Below are 16,611 nucleotides of genomic sequence, written 5' to 3'. Positions count from 1 at the left end.
CTCGCCATACTTTTCTTGCCAGACGAGGTGACAACTTTGGCTTCCGACCACGTCCTTCAATGTTTTTTACAGTGTGGAACTCCTTGTACTTCCTAATTATGCTTTGTATGGTGGCAACTGGCACTCGGAATTGCTTCGAAATAGCTTTGTAGCCTTTCCCCTCCTTGTGAGCATTCACAATGCACGACCGAAGGTCCTCACTGAGTTCTTTCTTCTTCGCCATGCTGACTATGAACTGAGAATGATTGCATCAGCTCCCCTTAATTTATAGTCTAAAAGCAGAGTGTTGTTCGAAACATTCCTCACTGTACATTCAATAGACCACATTTGTATTGTATTCAGATTTTATGCACACATCTTGGAATAATTGCATAACATTATAAAGAATCTGAGGAATGTCAAAAGCATGTGCATAATCACAAACATTGGCCTCAATTCTGAGACTTGGTATGGGGTGTTGTGGAAAACCATTCAGGTCCACACAACTTTAGTCCAACGGTTTGGTTTAATTGCATTTAGATCATCACATCATTCCTGTAAGTAGAAATACACAATAAGCATACGATGCGACATCTCATAAAGCCATTCATATCAGTCAATGCAAGCAAGCTAGTTATTCTATAAAGGCGTACCATAAACGAGGCTACAGATGTAACATGTCACAAGGGAGAAGTCTCGGAGCACTGACACAGCAACGGGTCTTATAGTCACGCCCCTAGCGGTGACAACAATGACAGCGAGCAGCGAGCATCCCCACCCGGGTTCAGTACGGATACGATTTCACTACATTCACCCCCCCCGTCAGAATTATACGGCCGCGTGGCTAAAAGCGAGTGAGCGTCAGCATGAATAGGGCGCGGAGTATCAGTCGGCCCAACCGTAGCGGGCCGGGCGGCAAATTTCTCTGCCAGCACGCGTTCGAAACTCCCCGGGTACGGCGTCTCGTAACCCTGTATCCCCGGTGTCAGAGGCGTCAACAGGGTCGGGTGATGAAGGGGGTAACGCCAAGTCGTCAGACCCGGGCAGTCTCGACGGGGGGAGGGTCGGTGGACTGTCGGCGATGGGAGCGTCGGGAGAGGCCATAGTCTCATAGATGGGTTCGACCGGTTCGTCCGATTCCCTACTAAGGTCGTCGACCCCGCAAGGGGCAAGATGACGAACGGAGACAGTAGTCTCACGACCATCAGACGTCATCACACGAGCATGCTCAGGATTAGCCTGGAGAATCTGCACTTTGTCCACAAGGGGGTCGTACTTGCTCGCGCGAACCGCCCGTTTAAGGTAGGCCGGCCCGGGCCCAGCGAGCCAACTGGGCAAAGACCGTATACACCCCGAGCTCCTGGGGTGGTGGAAAAGTCGCTCGTGGGGAGTTTGGTTAGTTGCCGTACTCAGGAGTGCCCGGATTGAGTTCAACGCCGCAGGTAGCGACCAAGCCCATTTATCGAGGCCCCGGCCGTGGGTCCGGAGATGGAGCATGACGGCCCTCCAGATAATCCCGTTGAAGCGTTCGATCTGCCCATTAGCCTGGGGTCTGTACGGCGTGGTGTAACTAGACGCAATGTTGTTTTGGAGCAGATAGCCGCGCACCTCCTGAGACAAGAAGACTGCACCCCGGTCGGTATGGACATAGGCCGGGTAACCGAACATTGAGATCAAGTTCTGTAAGCATCGCATCACCGTGGCAGCAGTCATGTCCGCGCACATATAAGCAAAGGGGAATCGTGAGTACTCATCAACGATAGTGAGCAGATAGCGAGAGCCGCTCGACACCGGCAAAGGGCCCTTGAAATCCATCGCCAAGCGTTCCCACGGGCGTGTAGCCTTCACCAGAGTCCCCATAGGAGGGTTATAGAAACGCGGTTTGATTTCCGCGCAGATAGCGCAGTCGCGACAGATACGGCGGATATCGTCAATCGAGTAAGGGAGATTCCCACTCCGCACGAAATGAGCGAAACGCGTTACGCCGGGATGGCCCGCAGTAGCATGCAGCACCCGTAGGCCCTCCAACGAGGTGATACCAGCACATGTAGACGGGCGTGATAAGGCATCGGCGGCCTGGTTATCCTTCCCTGGGCGATATTTGATGGTGTAACAGAAGTCGGCGAGTTCGATACGCCAGCGAGTGATTTTCTCGTTCTTAATGCGCTGGGCGTGTAAGGTGTCGTACATGAACGCAACGCTTTGCTGGTCCGTGATGATTTGGAAGCTCCGCCCGAGTAGGTACGGGCGCCATCGCCGAATAGACTCGACGATCGCATACGCTTCCTTTTCAACGGACGAGTGCCTCCGCTCAGCGGAGGTAAGAGTCCGTGAAAAGAAAGCCACGGGACGTCCCCCTTGGGAGAGGGTCGCCGCGATGGCCTGATCCGAGGCGTCACTTTCGAGGACGAACGAGCCGCTCTCGTCGATGGTCGCTACGGCGGCTCGGGCGATGTCGGTCTTAAGACCTTCAAAGGCCGTCAATGCGGCCGAACTCAGGGGAAAAGTGTCGCAGGCCACAAGGGGGCGAAGTTTCGCGGAGAAATTTTGCACCCATTTGGAGTAATGGGCGAACAGCCCAAGGGCGCGTTTCAGGGACGCCCGATCGCAGGGAGGGGCCATGTCGAGCAAAGGTCGCAGACGTTCCTTATCCGGAGAGACAGAGCCATGGGTCACGGTGTACCCCAGAAGATCTATGGTGCGTAGGGAGTATCGGCACTTATCCTCGTTCATAGTTAAGTGATACCGTTGCGCGACCTCAAGGAAGCGCTTCAGATTAGCGTCATGGTGCCCTTGGTCATATCCACAAACCGTAAGGTTATCGAGGTAGACGAAAACATCGGTTAAGTGCTCCCGCGCAACGAGGTCATCCATGGCCCTCTGGAAACAAGCGACCCCGTTCGTCACCCCAAAGGGCAATCGTGTAAATTGGTACAACCGCTGCCCCGACTCGAAAGCGGTATAGATACGATCCGCCCTAGAGACAGGGATCTGGTGGTACGCACTACGGAGATCGAGAGTACTATAGACCGAATACTGGGATACCTGTTGCACTAGCGCGTCCATCCCCGGAAGGGGGTAGGCATCCAGCTGTGTAAAGCGGTTAATCGTTTGGGAATAGTCGATTACCATGCGTTTGCGATGGGCCTCGCTGCGCACCACTAAGACCTGAGCGCGCCACGGCGACCTGCTAGGTTCTATGATGCCGTCCTTCAAGAGCTGAGCCGTTTCGTCCGCAATGAATTGCATGTCCGCGCGAGAGTAGCGTCGCGATTTTACCGCGACGGGGGTACAGTCGGAGGTTAGATTGGGGAACAGCGAAAGCGGCCGGACGTCCATTTGCGCTAGGGCGCACACCGTTAGCGCGTCGTCCGGCCCCACAACAAGAGTGTCAGGCCCACCGAACTCCATTACCAGACGTCCATGCAGCTTAAGAAAATCGTGTCCTAGCAGAATATCAGCACATAATGCGGGTAAAACCATAAGGTGTACATCAGGGAAAACCCGTCCCTTTAGCACGAGTTTCAATCGGCATTCCCCTTTCGTGCTGAGCTGCAGTCCCTGGGAAGCCATGAAGATCCGTCTCGTAGACCGCCCGATCCGCCATCCATGCCTGAGCACAAGTCGTTGGTCGATAAAACTATCCGTAGATCCGGTATCCACCAAGGCCTGAACACAATGGCCCTCAACCATAAGGGGAATAAGGGCTTGAGCCAGGCCAGACGAGGCAGCTGGGAGCGGGACTGAGCCCCCCGAATGGGTCGGTCCAGCCTCGCGGGTGGATCCTACACCAGCAGCAGTTTTGCGAGCGTGGCCGAAGGCTGTGTTGGCCATGGGGATCCCATTATCGTCATCAGAGGGCTTTCCCCAGCATTCCGGTGTTTCGCGATTCAAAATCCGACGAGAAAAGGCCTCCGTAGTATTTGACATTGCCTTTTGACACTCCTGGCAGATAAAGGCTTCTGTAGTATCCGAAATCGCCTTTTTACATTTTTGGTCGCTTTGACAAGAGGCTTCCGTAGTATTCGAAATTGCCTTTTTACATTTTACAAAGGCTTCCGTAGTATTCGAAAGTTGCCTTAACTCTTTTGACGGGGCGGGGGCCGCCGTTAGCTCGTGGGCGACTCGAGGAGTACGAGGGGCTTGGCGAAGTGTGGCCCGTGGTTTGGCCAAGGACGCGGCCTTTGTCCCCGATGGAGAATGAGACGGTGGTGGCTGTCCGGTGGCGCCAATCAAGGTCGTCTGAGCGCCCAGCGGGCCGCAGAGAGCGGCCCTCCCCTTCGAAGTCGGGTAAGGTGCTGGGCTCGTGGGTTCTGCTACGAGCCCGTTCAAGGTTGCTGCGCCCGCGCGGCCGCGGCTGCGCGAGTCGAAGGGCCGCGAGCCGCGTGCCGATTTCTTGCACACTTTCGCGTAATGTCCCTTTAGCGAGCACAAATGGCAAATAGCGTCACGTGCCGGACACACGACTCGGGCATGACGAGGCCCTCCACAAAAAAAACATGCGGCCCCGCGCAAGGCCTTGGGTCTGCTGGTCGTAACGGCAGCTGTCAGGGTAGGGTCATCCTCCGGAGCATCCCGGAGTTCAGCAGGCGGATCCACGTCCTCGTCAGTGGTACTCTCCGGCCGGGCGTGTAGTGAGGTGCCCGCCAAAAGGCGCGTGCGATCATAGGCGTTCGATTGCATCCGCGCTTCGGTATACACCGTCGCTTGCTCAACCGCCGTAGCGAAGGTCAGGTCGGTCTTCTCCAAGAGTTTGAGACGTAGTTCCTGGGAGGAGACCCCAGCTATGAAGGCATCTAAAAGTCGATCATCTTTAGCTTGCTCGGGAGTCCGTGGCTCCTTGACGCTGTCCAGCATGAGCTGCCGGAGCTCCTGGGCGTAATGATCCATAGGCTCGTTGGGCTGCTGCCGTCGCGTCTGCAGCAAATAACGCGCATACACAGGGCTTTTTTCTTTTATGTAAAGCCGCTTGAGCTCCGCGATGGTAAGATCATACGTCGTGCATTGAGCGACCGCGTGGTAGACCCGGTAGTCGATTTTTGAGTGTAATATCGCCAGCTTCGCGGCAGGCGTCGGAGCGGTCTCAGGCTCGTCAAAGAGATGCTCCAGTTGTCGGAGCCAGTGCTTGAGTTGCAAGCCTCCGTCCGTGGCTTGTGGGTCGGCGCTGAAAACGGACACCGTCAACGTCTTGTTGCCAGCCATGTCAGCAGATCTTAAATGCAATTAAGTGTTGTGGAAAACCATTCAGGTCCACACAACTTTAGTCCAACGGTTTGGTTTAATTGCATTTAGATCATCACATCATTCCTGTAAGTAGAAATACACAATAAGCATACGATGCGACATCTCATAAAGCCATTCATATCAGTCAATGCAAGCAAGCTAGTTATTCTATAAAGGCGTACCATAAACGAGGCTACAGATGTAACATGTCACAAGGGAGAAGTCTCGGAGCACTGACACAGCAACGGGTCTTATAGTCACGCCCCTAGCGGTGACAACAATGACAGCGAGCAGCGAGCATCCCCACCCGGGTTCAGTACGGATACGATTTCACTACATGGGGTATGAATAATTTTGGACAGGCATAAAAACAAAAACTATTAACATTGTTATGCCAATAATGTTGAGCCAAAATACAACAAACAACAACATGCATTTTCAGGCCATTTTCCCTGCTAGAGCAGGGGTTAGCCTTGCGGTCCCCATGACAAACTTCTCCATTTTGCCCTGTTTTCTGCATCTCTCCTTGTTAACCCCCTTGCCCGCATTTCTTCTTCCACCATCTTTAGCCAAGTCTTTCTCGGTCTTCCACGTCATCTACTTCCTTCTACATTCATTTCCATCACTCTTCTCAACCAGTCACTTTCATCCTTCCTCAACACATGACCAAACCATCTCAACCTGTTCCTCTTCACAGCATCAATCACAGTCTCTATTCCCATCATCTTTCGCAATGCATCATTTGTCTTCCTCTCTCTCTCAACGATACTCCACACATCCACCGAACCATTCGCATTTCCACCCTTTCCAGCCTTCGTTGCTGCTCTACATTCATGACCCATGTCTCTCTCCCGTAAATCATAACACTTCTCACACATGCAGCATACTCCTTTCCCTTCAGCTTCAACGACACTCCCCTCCTCATCAGCACGCCACTCAGTTCCCCAAACGTCTTCCATGCACATCTCACTCGGGCAACCGTTGCCGAGTCTGATCCACCTTCTCCATTCAGCATGTCTCCGAAGTAGCAAAATGTTTTCACACCTTCCAGCTTCACGCCATCTCCAAGATCCAACTCAACATTTCCTCCAGCTGCAGCTCCCTCTGTGCACACCTTACATTTGAATGTCGCTGCCACACTGGTTAATGACCCTCTCGGAACATTACATTTTTGATGAACCCACTCAGCACACATTGTACATTGAATGGAGTTCACTCCGACACCCTTCCGGCACACAGCACATGGCCACTTCCCAGTTCTTTCCACCTCACCACATGCTTTACCACTTGCCATCACCTTCGTCTTTCTATATTCACCTTCAGACCTTTTGTCTCCATACATTCCTTCCACTTGTTCATCTTTTCCTTCAGTCCATCCATACTTTCCGCAACCAACACCAGATCATCTGCATACAACAACTCCCACGGTAAACCCTCCTTTACATTCTGAGCCAGCACCTCCATCACAGCTACAAATAGTAGTGGACTTAGTACCGACCCCTGATGCACTCCCACCTTCACCTCAAACTCACCACTGTTCCCGTCCTTCGTCCTTACAGCTGTGCGTGCTCTATTGTACATTGCCATCACAACTCTGATCAACCATTCCTCCACTTCTAACTTCCTCAATGCCCATGTCAATACTTCGCGTGGAACCCTATCGAATGCTTTCTCCAGATCAACAAACCCAAGAAACAACTTCTTCCTCTTCTCCATGTACTTCTCCTGCAACTGCCTCACAATAAAGAGCGTGTCTGTCATTCCTCTTCCTGGCATAAATCCAAACTGCATTTCGTCGATCTTCACCTTCTTCCTTATCCTCCTCTCCAACACCCTTTCCAATACCTTCATTCCATGCTCCAATAACTTTATCGCTCGGTACGAGCAACACTCCAGAAGGTCACCTTTGCCCTTGGAAAGAGGGACGAGGGTACTCAGTTCCCAATCCACTGGAATGCGGCCTTCTTTCACCACCAGATTACAGATCTCTGTCATTCTCTTCACCCCCCCAACTTCCTGCTGCCTCCAACATATCTCCCACAACTCCCGTCGGCCCTCCCACTTTTCTACTCTTCATTGCTTTTAACGCTTCGTCAACTTCCCTCTCGGTTATCTTCTCTGCCAGTCCTAAAACTGGGTTACTCTCTATGTTGCCATCCCGTTCATTCTCTGTATTCAACAGCATTTCCATATATATTTTCCACCTTCCTATAATTCCATCTGGGTCCACCACGATTTGTCCCACTTCATCCTTCAAGCAACTCACCCGCATCACATCACACCTCTCTTTCGCTATCTGCTTTGCAATCCTGAATACCGCTCTCTGACCCTCTTCCAAATCCAAGCGTTCTCTGAGCATTTTCCTACATGCCTCCTGCGCCTTTGCTACCTCTTTCTTTGCAGCCTTCTAACTTTCATGCTCTGCTTTTTCTGCTCCAGTACCCTTCGCCTTCTGCCACTCCTTGAACTTCTTCCTCTTCTCGTCAATCCTCTTTCCAACTTCATCATTCAAACACCATGTTTCCAAGTGCCTTTGTTTCCGAGTGCCAAAGAAGTTGGTCCTTTTGTCCAACCACATACCTCACCAACGGCTCCCAACAGACTATCTTTCATTGACATCCAACGACTTTCAAGCTCAACCACATCATCCTCTACCCTACTCAGCCTCTCTTTTAATGCCTCCCTTACTGTCACCTCTTTCAACCTCCACACCTTCATTCTCAGTTGGTACTTCACCCGCCGAGCTCTCCTCGCACCTTTCACCCTTACGTCGCAGACAACCAAGTGGTGCTGTGAAACAGCCTCCTCCCCCGGGATCACAAGACAGACACTGCACAGATATATATACTGAAACGCAAAAGAAACTTACCACCTTTGAAACCTTTAAATATCAACAATAACACTGCGTGTAGTAAATGTGTGAACTTATTTGTGGACAATAGTGTCCTCGCTGTCAGACAAAACGGTCACGGATGGTCACTTGAACCTTCAATGGTCACTTCATAGCACAGCTGTTGAACAGCCGTTTTGACTGTCAGTGATTAGCCAAGGGGTACGGGATGATTTTAATGAGCTGCACGTGATGTCTTGATATTGGCTTTAAAAAGGCCAGTGCAAAATGGGCATTTTGACCGAAAAATTTGACCATTTTGACCAACTTCAAAAAGACCGAAAACACAAAAGAAACTTACCACCTTTGAAACCTTTAAATATCAACAATAACACTGCGTATAGTAAATGTGTGAACTTATTTGTGGACAATAGTGTCCTCGCTGTCAGACAAAATGGTCACGGATAGTCACTTGAACCTTCAATGGTCACTTCATAGCACAGCTGTTGAACAGCCGTTTTGACTGTCAGTGATTAGCCAAGGGGTACGGGATGATTTTAATGAGCTGCACGTGATGTCTTGATATTGGCTTTAAAAAGCCCAGTGCAAAATGGGCATTTTGACCGAAATATTTGACCATTTTGACCATTTTGACCAACTTCAAAAAGACCGAAAACGCAAAAGAAATTTACCACTTGTTTGAAATGTAATAAAATTGTAACAGTTCAAAATAAAACAAACCAACAATTGCTAATTGAAACATTGGCATTTTATTGATGACATGTCAAGTTTTTGACCAAGATACACCATCTCATCAGTTTGTTCTACAGTACAGAACAGCACAGGGTGCAATGTCAGTCCCCTTTCAATAGCGTGTATGGCCACCATTGTTTTGGATACAGGCAGTGCATCGTCGGCGTATACTGCCTACCAGTCTTTGGATGGATTGCTGCTGGATTCTGTCCCACTCAGTCCTCAATGTCTGAAGCAGCTCTGCCCGTGTCCTGGCCCTGCCAACTACGCATCTCCCAAGCTCATCCCACAGGTGCTCTATGGGATTCAGGTCAGGGGAGAGCGCAGGCCACTGCATGGTGTTGATGTTCTCGCCTTGGAGAAATGCAGTGGTAAAGCGAGCAGCATGGGGACGAGCGTTGTCATGCTGAAAGGTTCTCAGTTCTGGGTGGTCTAGCAGGAATGGCAGCAGATGAGGTCGCAGGATGTTATCCACATACCGCTGGGCGTTAAGATTCCCATCCACAACCACCAGTGGCGTCCTGTACCGGCCTGATATGGCTGCCCACACCATCACACTTGGGCCACCCCACCTGTTGGCTTGACGCACGCAACAATCGGCATATCGCTCGCCAGTTCTTCTCCAGACACACTCACGCCCATCAGGACTGTCCACACAGAACCTTGACTCATCGCTGAAAGCGACCTCGTTCCACTGCGCCAAGGTCCACCGCTGATGCTGCTGGCACCATCTCTGACGGTTGCGGCGATGGGCAACCGTCATCACGGGGCCTCTGTATGGTCTTCTGGCAGTCAGACCATAGTCATGCAGTCGTCTTCGTGCAGTATAATTGGAGATCCGTGGGTTTGCACGCCCCGGAGTTTCTGCCGCAGTGCGGGATGCTGGACGGAATCGATCCCGCAGGTGACTTCGGACCATCTGCCTGTCCTGCCTTGCAGTGGTGACTCTTGGCCTCCCTGATCGAGGTCTGTCATCTGCAGAGTTGTGGAGGGTGTCTCTGTCCACCAGGGCCGATATCGTCTGGTGTGAACAGCCAAGGCGACGTGCCACCTCACGGTAGCTCAGTCCACCTTGCAGCATGCCCAGGGCACGCTGCCGTTGATCCCTTGACAATCGTGCCATGTTGATTGAAATGCCCATTTTGCACTGGCCTTTTTAAAGCCAATATCAAGACATCACGTGCAGCTCATTAAAATCATCCCGTACCCCTTGGCTAATCACTGACAGTCAAAACGGCTGTTCACCAGCTGTGCTATGAAGTGACCATTGGAGGTTCAAGTGACCATCCGTGACCGTTTTGTCTGACAGTGAGGACAATATTGTCCACAAATAAGTTCACACATTTACTATACGCAGTGTTATTGTTGATATTTAAAGGTTTCAAAGGTGGTAAGTTTCTTTTGTGTTTTCGGTCTTTTTGAAGTTGGTCAAAATGGTCAAATTTTTCGGTCAAAATGCCCATTTTGCACTGGCCTTTTTAAAGCCAATATCAAGACATCACGTGCAGCTCATTAAAATCATCCCGTACCTCTTGGCTAATCACTGACAGTCAAAACGGCTGTTCAACAGCTGTGCTATGAAGTGACCATTGAAGGTTCAAGTGACCATCCGTGACCGTTTTGTCTGACAGTGAGGACACTATTGTCCACAAATAAGTTCACACATTTACTACACGCAGTGTTATTGTTGATATTTAAAGGTTTCAAAGGTGGTAAGTTTCTTTTGCGTTTCAGTATATATACAGTCATGTGAAAAAGTAAGTACACCCCATGTAAAGTTTTGACTTTTTCAACATATTTCAACATACAGCTATTTGATCTTCATTTTTATTTTTTTATTTTTTTATTTTTTTGGTATACAGAGTCGAGGCTCGTGAAAGAGCTAACATTTATCAAACAAACAAATCAAACAAACAAATCAAACAAACAAATCAAACAAAGTATATAAAAAGGGGAGCGGTCGACAAGATGGGGAGAGAGGGGGAGGAAGCACACAAACACAACATTTGAGAGCAGGGACATCGGGAGATGTTTTTGGAGGGAGGGCCTGGGGGGAGGCAGGGTAGGTTTTTTTTTTTTTTTTTTGTATACAAGATCGAGGCTCGTGAAAGAGCGAACATTAATCACACAGAAAGACAAACCGACACATAAAACATATAACATCGGGAGCGGTAGACAAGATGGGGAGAGAGGGGGAAGGACACAAACACAACATTTGAGAGCAGGGACCGAGAGACATGGAGACATGGAGACATCGAGAGATCTGAGAGAGGGCGAGGGCTTTGGGGGGGGGGGCATGGGAAGGGGGCGGTGGGAGAGGTATAAAACATATGGACACTGCCAGGACTTCCAGGAAAGAAGTTGGAATTTCAAACAAGGTGGATCTGGGGTGAATTAGCGGGGGTAGAAAAGATCAAGGTTTTGGATGGGGGAAGATAAGAGATGGTGGTGAACAGCTGTTTTAAAGACCTGGAGGGAGGAGTGGGATTGAAGGGAGTGTGGGAGTTTGTTCCAGAGGCGGGAGAAAAGAGGAATGAAGGAGTGAAGGTGAGCAGAGAGTCGAGATTTTGGCAGTTTAACCATCAGAGGCTTGCTGGCAGATCTTGTGCGACATGTAGGAATATTTGGGGGACAGAGCACAGAGAGAGCTGGGGGAGCAAGGCCGGAGAGGAGTCGGTAGAAGACAGAAAGACCACCTACCTGCCTGCGGTGAATGAGTGAAAGGCCCTCAGAGATAGCTTCATCGCGGGAGATTCCAATGATTCTGAAAGCTTTGGCTTCAGGGTCATTCCATGTCAAATCATCAAAGAATCTGCCGTCATCTCTCAGATTTTTGTAAAACTTTGGGAACCAATTGGGACCCATGAAAAACGGCAAGAACTCAAATATTTTTGCTAACAGCCTCTTAATTAGTGAGATACAGACTAACGAACTTTGGACTAATTAGCGCGACGTCGCGAATTCAAATGGCCATATCTCTAAAAGTATAACACCTAGAGAGCTGGTTTTGGTGTCATTTTAAAGGTATTTTCATGCCCTATGAATTTGTCTGGGCAACATTTTCCTACCTCCAACCACAAAAAAGTTATCACAAAATATAAACTTCAATTGTGAATCCCCAAAAAATGTATCCTTCAAATTTCCTCAAATTCATCCCAGAGGTACCTTATGATGTCAAGAAGCTTCCACATAAATTTTGTGATGGGCACTCCAATAGTTTCTGAGATATGAGCAATAATGTACATGTACGTATGGCATATAGGTTCGAAAATCAGCATTTGTAATGTATTATACAATCAATAAGTGAGTTCAAGTACACAGTGTTCACTAACCTGACTTAGGCTTTCAATTTCCTCTTCAATGCAGCAACAGCAGCACTTGTTTCTTTCTTGGAAATACAATATGTCCTTCCAGTTGCAGTGGTTGGTTCAACAGTAGTAAGCACATCCTGGTAGTCAATAGTGAGAGGGTCTGCTGGTTCCGGAAATGTATATGATGGGGATGGTCCATGTGGATGGAGGAACTTAACATCCACCTCATGCCTCTCTGGGGTATGCTCCATGACACATGCAACCCACCAGTGACCATCATAATCCACTGTAACATAACCAGTTATGGCTGAGACATTGTGATCGATCATCCCAGGTGTAAGTTTCACATGTTCCTTTCGTTCTTCGGCTGAGAACGAAAAGGCTCGAACTGTGACTTTTTCCTTAGACACAGGAACAAAGCAATGTAGCTTTAGTGTACCTGGGATTGTGCGGGTCTCTTCGAATCTTGCTTTGAGTAGTTTTGATTCTTGTTCATACTGTTCTGCTGTTGCAAACTGGCAGTTGACATTTGCAATCTCTGAATCAGCAAATTCAAAAAGTTGGCGAGGAGTGATGATCTGTTGATCATATGGTCGTTGGAGACTGGCTTTAGCTGCTAACCGCATAATTGTCCCGCCAACTCCATCAGATGGTCCCTTCCCATGCGACGTAGCAAAAAAGTGCCATTCAGCTGGGACACCGAAATCCTCTTCATGGAGGCATAAATTGCTGAAGTTCTTCCAATTCTTGTACTGGGCTGCACATCCGTCAGAGAAGTAGCAAACCTTTTTAGGGCGCTGTCCAAATTTGGTGGTTAGGAATTGAAGGAACAGTTTTTGGAACAGATGAACTGCCACGGTATCATGAATGTTGCATTCTGATATGATGGCAAAATTTATGTGTTGAGGAGTTTTATCTTGCATGCTTTGCCGATAGTAGCACACAAACGGGTGGATTGTGGCCTGCAGGTTGTTCCAATGGAATGACTGAGATGCATCCTGAACTACAAAACTATAGTTCTCCGCAAAGTCTGCAATGACCAGGAACACACCAGGCTCAAGTGTATTCTTCAGATTCTGTAGGTAACGCGACTGCTGTTTGGCAATGAAACTGTGTGGTAACAGTTTCTGAAGGCTGCTTTGGAAAGAATCCAGAAAGTCAGCAACTGTCTGAACTTTCGTCTCAAGGTTCGACCGATCAGTTGATGTCCACTGTTTATACTGCACCTGGTCGATCATGTTGTCTTGCATATATGTTTCAAGCTTATCTCGAAGACCCGCCATTCCGGGACACTCTGAACACTTGCCAAAAAAACACTCAATGCGAGGTGGGTTGCACTGAATAGCTGCAAGACAGTGACTGTAGTCTTTAAACTCACCACCAGTCACAGAATCCAGTTTTGCTCCAGTGAACATGAGCTTTACATTTTGATGTGTTGTGCAAACACAGACTGAGTGTGTTCCACTTGATCCTCCACCATCATTGTCCTCACTACTGCTAATAGCGCTGCTGGTCACTGGTAATGGTATTTCACTCTGAGTCTCTACCACACCTGGTTGTCTTTTTGCCAGTTTCTTACGACACTGGGTACAGATTTTCTGTGCACTTTGCAGTTTGAGGCTTGGATGAGCGGCTATGGCTTTTTGGCTAACAGCTCTCAAGCCAGACGACTTTGGTTTTTCATGAGCTCCAAAGGGATTGCAGCAGGATTTCTGCTTCAAGATAAACTTTTCCTTGGCAGCCGTCATTTTTCTGCAGCTCCTTCAGAAGTGAACTGCCAATTTCTGTTGGTGGCAGGCCGAAGCATTACACTAAGCCAACTTGGACTTTCCCTGGGGATCTTAGACTGTGAAAGTTGCATCACCTCGAATTACCCACATGGGAAATCCCAGTTGGAATTCCCCAGATGAGAATTCCCCTCAGGCCCAGTTGAAAATGAAAGTATATGATACTTCAAAGCAATTGATGGTTGTTCCCTGTGTTCCCTGTCATGGCTAGGTTAGGATGATTGTATAATACATTACAAATGCTGATTTTCGAACCTATATGCCATACGTACATGTACATTATTGCTCATATCTCAGAAACTATTGGAGTGCCCATCACAAAACTTATGTGGAAGCTTCTTGACATCATAAGGTACATCTGGGATGAATTTGAGGAAATTTGAAGGATACATTTTTTTGGGATTCACGATTGAAGTTTATATTTTGTGATTACTTTTTTTGTGATTGGAGGTAGGAAAATGTTGCCCAGACAAATTTATAGGGCATGAAAATACCTTTAAAATGACACCAAAACCAGCTCTCTAGGTGTTATACTTTTAGAGATATGGCCATTTGAATTCACGACATCGCGCTAATTAGTCCAAAGTTCATTAACCTGTATCTCACTAATTAAGAGGCTGTTAGCAAAAATATTTGAGTTCTAGCTGTTTTTCATGGGTCCCAATTGGTTCCCAAAGTTTTACAAAAATCTGAGAGATGACGGCAGATTCTTTGATGATTTGACATGGAATGCCCCTTCAACAGCGTGAAGCCGAGCTAGGTGTGAGGCAGGAGCACCAGCCCATAGGGGAGAACAGTATTCCATTGAGCTGCGGATGAAAGCCTTGTATGTGGTGAGGAGCTCAGGTGTGCCTAGGAAGGACTTCGCACGACGGAGGATGCCCAGTCGGCGACTGGCTTTGCAGGCCAGCTTGGAAATGTGGTTTTCCCAAGAAAGATCATGGCAGATAGTGAGACCCAAAAGCTTGAGCGACAGAACTTCTTGGAGAGGATTGTTGAGAAAGTAGATGGGAGGGTTGTCCAGTCGATCTTTTCGGAGAGACATAGTAAGAGTGTGAGATTTGTCAGGATTGAAAGACATGTCCACTTGTTTGACCAGTCTGTGATTTTGTCCAGGTCTTCAGAGAGTGAGGAGGCTGCAGACTACCGATCTGAGGGAAGAGGCATTGGAGCGGCAGAGAGTGGAGTCATCAGCAAAGAGATAGAGAGGATTTTCCAGAGAGTCGGAGAGATCATTGATAAAGACCAGAAAAAGCACAGGGCCCAGCACACTGCCTTGGGGAACTCCAGCCTAAACAGGAAGGGGAGATGAGAGAAATCCATTCAGGGCCACACATTGACTACGACCAGAGAGGAAGTCCGCAAGCCATGCATGCAGATTTCCATGGATACCATAGGAGTAGAGTTTGGTGAGCAGAGCTGGGTGCCAGACCGTATCGATGGCACGTGATATGTCGAGGGAGACAGCTCTAATTTCCTGTTTGGCATTGAGGACCTCCATCCATTGTTGAGACAGGAGAAGCAGCATGTCCAGAGTAGAGTGACCTGGTCTGAATCCAAATTGATGATCAGAGATCAAGCCATTGGAGAAGAGGAAAGATTTCATATCCGAAGCAATGATGGATTCCATGACTTTGCTGATAATTGGGAGCAGGCTGAATGGTCTGTAGTTAAAAGGATCTGTTTTTGCACCTTTTTTGTGTAAAGCGGTAATGTTTGCTGATTTCCAGGATGCTGGCAGATGACCTTGAGCAAAAGATAGGGTGAAAAGTACAGAGAGAGGGTGAGATAGAGTGGCAGAGCAGGATTTTAGGACCCGTGGGCTGATGCCGTCAGGACCAGTTGCAGAATCAGAGTCGAGGGTTGACAGAAACTTTTCCACCTCGTCAGGAGGAAAGGACACAGAGTCCAGGAGCAGCTGGGTACGACTGGGTACGGTGGGTACAGAGAGGCATGGGTTTGGGACACAAGATTTAGAGGCAAACACAGAGTTGAGGCATTCAGCTTTTTCACGTGCGGAGTCAGCCGTTAAGCCGTTTGAGGTGAGGGAGGGGATGGAGGGGGAACAAACACCAGAAACAGATTTGACCAGACGCCACCAGGATTTGGAAGAGGGAGACAGATAAGAGAGTTCGGTCTTGAGAACGGTGAGATATTGTTTCCTGGCTCTCCTGAGGGTGGACACACACTTGTTTCAGGCTTTGTGAAAGGAAATGAGATTTCCTTCCGTTGGATTTGCTTTCCAGGAGACGAAAGCAAGTTGTTTCAGGGCAACAGCCTCACCACAATATTCCGTGTACCATGGATGGGAGGAAGGGTATGACAACTGAAGACGAGATGGGATAAATCTGTGCATGAGAGAGAGCAATTTACTTTGAAGGAATTCCCAGGATGAGTTGATGTCAGAGGCGGTAGAGATGGGAGACCAGTCCAGATGATTGATGGCTGCTTGAAGACCGTGCCAGTTGGTCTGAGTGAAATGCCAGACTCGTCGACGCTGAGGAGGCTCTCTGAGAATGGTCAGAGAGATGTCCACTTTGACAAGCACATGATCAGATGAGCCGATTGGAGCAGAAGCAGAGCAGCAGACATTTTCAGGGAAGTTTGTCATAACCAAATCCAGAAGAGAAGATGCTCCGTTGACTGAGATCCGGGTCGGGGAATTGACAGATTGTGTCAGTCCCAGTGAGTCGCAGAAGTCCTTTGCTGAAGAGCCATGGCTGGTGAG

At 48.8% G+C, this 16,611-nt stretch overlaps 1 protein-coding gene across 3 annotated transcripts in view; it reads right to left on the bottom strand.

Annotated features, from left to right (window-relative positions):
* VIRMA (vir like m6A methyltransferase associated) overlaps positions 1–16,611 on the bottom strand; it is a 285,574-nt gene that overhangs the window by 188,353 nt on the left and 80,610 nt on the right. The gene's annotated exons all lie outside the window — the stretch shown is intronic.

The sequence above is a fragment of the Myxine glutinosa genome, chromosome 2, assembly GCF_964187855.1.
Source record: "Myxine glutinosa chromosome 2, kmMyxGlut1.1, whole genome shotgun sequence".
Taxonomy (NCBI): Eukaryota; Metazoa; Chordata; class Myxini; order Myxiniformes; family Myxinidae; genus Myxine; species Myxine glutinosa.
Note: the sequence above shows the minus strand (reverse complement) of the source record. Positions and strands in the feature narration are given on the sequence as shown.